General features: G+C 40.7%; 1 non-coding gene across 1 annotated transcript; it reads right to left on the bottom strand.

The window, feature by feature from the left end:
- Nucleotides 1-1,962: 1,962 nt before the first annotated feature.
- Nucleotides 1,963-2,034, bottom strand: Trnaa-ugc. Its single transcript has one exon. It is a non-coding gene; the product is annotated as a tRNA-Ala (tRNA).
- Nucleotides 2,035-4,839: the final 2,805 nt, after the last annotated feature.

Raw genomic sequence — 4,839 nt, 5'->3', positions numbered from 1 at the left:
TACTTTTTGTGGTGAGCATTGTCCGAAACCATTTCGTGCTCACATATGGCAAATTGTGACCTTTGTCTACTTAACGCTTGCTCTTAACAAAGCTCATGAAGCATTTCGGTTCTCAAACGATTTCGCTCCGTTCAATAGTAACAAATAGCCCGTTCTTCGCATGTTACTGCCGCTGTGAAGGTATGTGTTAACAACCATAGCTGAAGAAAGAGAGTCTGTGGCTGAGGCTGCAGTGGGTATACATTCATGTTCCAACAACTAAATTACAGTGTGTGTTGCGTAATGCGTTTTAAGATCTTATTCATGTGTTTCTAAGATGTGCTGCCAGCAGTTGTTCAGTCTTCATATCTGACTACTACAATTAGACAGAGCGGCCTCGATTCCCACTGCACAGTGGTTGACTGTAAGTCTGTATTACACTTAGTTTTGCTAGTATTTTACAAGTGGTCTTCCTATTCATTGATGTCGAAACATCCATATTGAGTCTGCTTTTCATTAAGATGAGTTAATCTTTTAATTTCCTTTGTCGCAGTCAAATAGGTTACAAAATATATTAGTTAAGGCATGAACTTGGTAAAAACAGGATATGGTTTCATTAAATCAGGGCTTAATGTTTCTATTTGCATTAATACAAAGTCCTGTTGGAAGGAAGAATAGCCGACTTACAAAATTATACATTAGTTTCACATAAATATTATCCAGATATTGAAAAAAATGCAAGTTGTACACAGTGAAATAATCAGAAAGTTCCTTTTGAACCAGAAGCTCATATCGTTTATGAGCAAACCATTCAGACAGGCGTTTCACCGGCATTAGTCCAGCGGAAGTAGTTTCTGTCTGACGTTCCAGATGAACAATTATTTTGCTCAGCTGCGATATTACCTCTGTATATGCCACAATGTCTTCAGACTGAGCTTAATTTTGTCAACTAAACAGTCGTAACTATCTTTGTCGTGTGCAGAACAACAAAAATCGATCATTTCGTCCTCAGGAATCATTCCATAGCCAGCATGACTCTCATTTCGCAGCCATAATTTGAATCGGTACGTAGGAAAACCTTCATTTGTTAGGTTTCGCTCCTGCTGTAATACCACTCGTGAGACTGGCGCTTCCGTGTCCGTAACTTGGTTCTCCACCACGACTTCAGCTAACGCCAGTTTCGTGCGTTGCTGTGATGAATGTTTTAAAACGAATGTGCTCACCTTGGACAGTTTGTTCTTTAATGGCCATTTTCATTACAGATAAAACATGTCCCTATCTGTTAAATATAAGTACATCCGTCTTGTATCCACAAACATTTTGGGTGGGAGGGAATCTTCTGCCTGACATGCATTTCAACCGAACTTATACCCTAAAACACTGCAGTTTATGTTGGCTATTCCAACGTTCGTAGCGGATTTGTTTCTCTTCTCCATATTTGATGAAAACCTCTTTTAAATAACAGTTCTCAGCCTCAGGAGGAAGGTTGAAACACGCGTACATTTTTGTATTCTGTGTTGGCCTTTGAAATTATGATAGTACTTGCCGAGGAGTCACGATAGAGCAGTTCAGCTTTCACTCCTTTCAAGCAACACTGTGTTTAAAAGCTTCACGAAAAATTAGCAGAGTTACGTGTCGTAGTAAGCAGTGCGAATTTGATCTGATGTGATTTTGATTACTTCCACGATCCTATAGAGCACTTCTAATGAACTTGCTTGAACTTTTCTTGTTGCCTTGTCGAATTCGAAACTGAGTGCATATTTTCTGGGGAACATTCTTGATATCGTCATGAGTAATAAGCAGCCGAAACCGCTAACACAGAAAAATAGCAAATTAGACTTTAACTGTTACATGAGCACGGAGTAAACACATACTGTTTGCGGCTTGCAAACGCAATGCCGGTGTGAATGAGAGCTGCATGACGTCCCGAGCGCAACTCGTTTTTTGTAATCACAAATTTTCAGACTGGTTATAAAATTTAGTTGGAGATGCCGGGGATCGAACCCGGGGCCTTTCACATGCAAAGCGAACGCTCTACCACTGAGCTACATCCCCTGAATGCCGAGGAATACTCAGTTCCAGTTAGAAATTCCTCAGCAACTTGCTTACGTAAGGTGCTGGCGCGTAGCTGGACAAATGTCAGGCGCCTCTTGCCAGGAACCCACACTCTACTACTGCGTCCCCTAATACGTAAACAGCGCACGTCAATTTCCTCAAGAACGAACTGCGCCATGCTAATGGGAAACACCCGACAAGCATCTCACTCCTGTTTCATAAGTAAATATCTCAGTTTTTTACTTTGTTATTGTTTTACGCAAACTTTCTCTGCACTGAGGTGGGTATATAATAAAACTACGATACTTACGATGCGAACAGATATTTCAGGTACTACTTGTGTGCATGTTATGATAGGAAGGGAAAGGTAGTGATGATACAGTGACTGGTAGACTGTACCATCGATCAGTCCCTGCCACTTGGCACATGGACTGAAACAGTTCTAAATTTTATAACTTTTGAAAATTGAGAAACTTTGCATATTTCGTATTGTAATATTATACTGTAAAAATATTTTTTCTTTCTTCTGATTCATGGTACAAGCACTAATGCACTAATGAAAGGACCAGTCTTCGTAATGTTACGCAGCCGTCCTCGGTGGTCTACATTAGTGTAAAAGCAAAGGCCGTTTCCAAAGAAAATCCCCTGAAGCGACTTGCCTGACCCTGCATTAATAATGAAGACAAATGAATTTGTAATTCTGAATTGTAATGAATTAAAATGTGTATTCAGTTCTTGTTCAGCACGGGGTCAAACTCATATAGGAACTTCCAGCATCACGCCCTAGCGTTTTTTCCAGGCCGTTTGGGACACTGTAAGTTTATCAGTCCACTATCTTGCTCTCTTATTGGCTAAATTTGCCTTCCCGACTGTTTGCGTTTCATAGTTAACAGAAGTTGTTTTCATCACATTGTGTTTCTGATTATGACTCCTCGTGTGTATTGCACTCCTTGAATTACATTGTAAATATGTTGCTCGTATTCTGATTGCACTCTTCTCGCATCAGTTATATTGGATGGCGTAAATGATTCATTTTTCGTTTTTGCTTTGTGTAAAACAGAAGTTTCTTTTGTTGCATGGGGTTCTGTGGACTTACGGTGTATCTGTCACTGCTTAAGAATCTGTGTGTGAACTGATCGACTTAAATTAATGTCAATTATATTACTCTTACTCTACGTTATTTTTGTTTGCATTCGTTTTCCATACATTGGCGCAATAAATGGACACCTCCATGTTAGAAGGTTTTGAGAGTACTGGTGCTGAACTTTATTACACCTTGTCACAGAGTCAGTACGTCATTCTGCTTTCAATGGTGTCGCTACTTGCCACTGACTGCCACGCATTTCACAGTGGCTTGCAGAGTATCGATGTACATGAGTATGCTTTGTAGTCTTGGTAACTAGTACATTCTTCCACGCAAATACTGAAAGTGCAACTATAGTTATGCAAATGTTTTCACACATTATTAAAAGATACGGGTACTGCAAATAAAACATTTAATGAAAATCAACGAAAATTTCGGTGACTGCATTAAATGCGAGAGTACGAAAGAACAAAACTAACATACGACACGAGCAATACACTTACAACGCAGTTAAACGGAGCAGTTCACACACAAATTCGTAACCTGTAACAAACTGACATATAGCCCACAGAACACCATGCGACAAACCAGCTTCTGCTTCATATGAAACAAAAACAAATATGGATTCATTTACCCCACCTAATATATATATATATATATATATATATATATATATATATATATATATGTGTGTGTGTGTGTGTGTGTGTGTGTGTGTGTGTGTGTGTGCGTGTGCGTGGGTGGGTGTATATACTATGGTTTCTTAAGCAGAATATCAAGTACAGAGCAGACAATAACACGAGTAAATTACAAACAAAAATCTAAATTTTTGATATAACCAGTTATTTCTTGCCATCAGGAAATCGTGGAAACTACCACGAAAGGCCCTGTTGGGACAGTCTCTAACTATGTGGGGAACGGTTTGCCTGGATGCTCCACAGTCACAATTTGAATGTGGAGCCTTTCTCCATCAATGAAGGAAGTCCACGCTTCTGCCGTGATTGGTACGTATCCTGTTTAACATTGTCCGTGTTCTGCACGACTGGTCAAAGGCAGGTGGTTTCTCCCTTATGCAGGGCAAGTTCTGGTAAAGAGGAGGGCAAGCTTGTGTCCAGTCTCGTTTCCATTAGTCTGTTACCTCGAACTGAGACGTGTCCAATTCCATGGCCGTTTTCATCAAAGGTTTTCTTGATCGAGGCCGGTTTTTCTTTTTTTTTTTTTTTTTTTTTTTTTAAACAGCCGCATCTTGATGGATAGGGAGCTGCGGATTGCCTTGTATGCGTCTAAACTCACAGAGTAGAGCTACTTATCGACGTAGTCCAGGGGCGGAATGTGGCTCAATATGGGCAGTCATTAGTCGTGGGTTGTTCTTTGTTTACCACTGATAATTTTCATTGTGGTCTTCAGAAGTACGTTGAGAGTTTGATGAGTGCACTCTTGAGTCATACAGGAGCAGCATATCCCGCACTGGAGCAGTCTAGCAGTGCTGAAGTGCACGGAGTTCCAGCAGCGGAGCCCCAGGTTGTTCCTCACATCTTACGTAGGATATTGTCCCTAGTTCGTATCTTCGCAGCGGCGTTACCCAGATGCTTCTTGTAGGACTGCGTCCGGCCCAACGTAACCCGTATTTATTTTGGGTGCTGACTGTTGTGAAGTAGTCTGTCACCAAAATAGACCTGGAGCTGTCTACGCTCTGTTGCACAAATGAAAGCAAGCCGTCT

The sequence above is a fragment of the Schistocerca americana genome, chromosome 6 (assembly GCF_021461395.2).
Source record: "Schistocerca americana isolate TAMUIC-IGC-003095 chromosome 6, iqSchAmer2.1, whole genome shotgun sequence".
In the NCBI taxonomy this organism is placed as follows: domain Eukaryota; kingdom Metazoa; phylum Arthropoda; class Insecta; order Orthoptera; family Acrididae; genus Schistocerca; species Schistocerca americana.
Note: the sequence above shows the minus strand (reverse complement) of the source record. Positions and strands in the feature narration are given on the sequence as shown.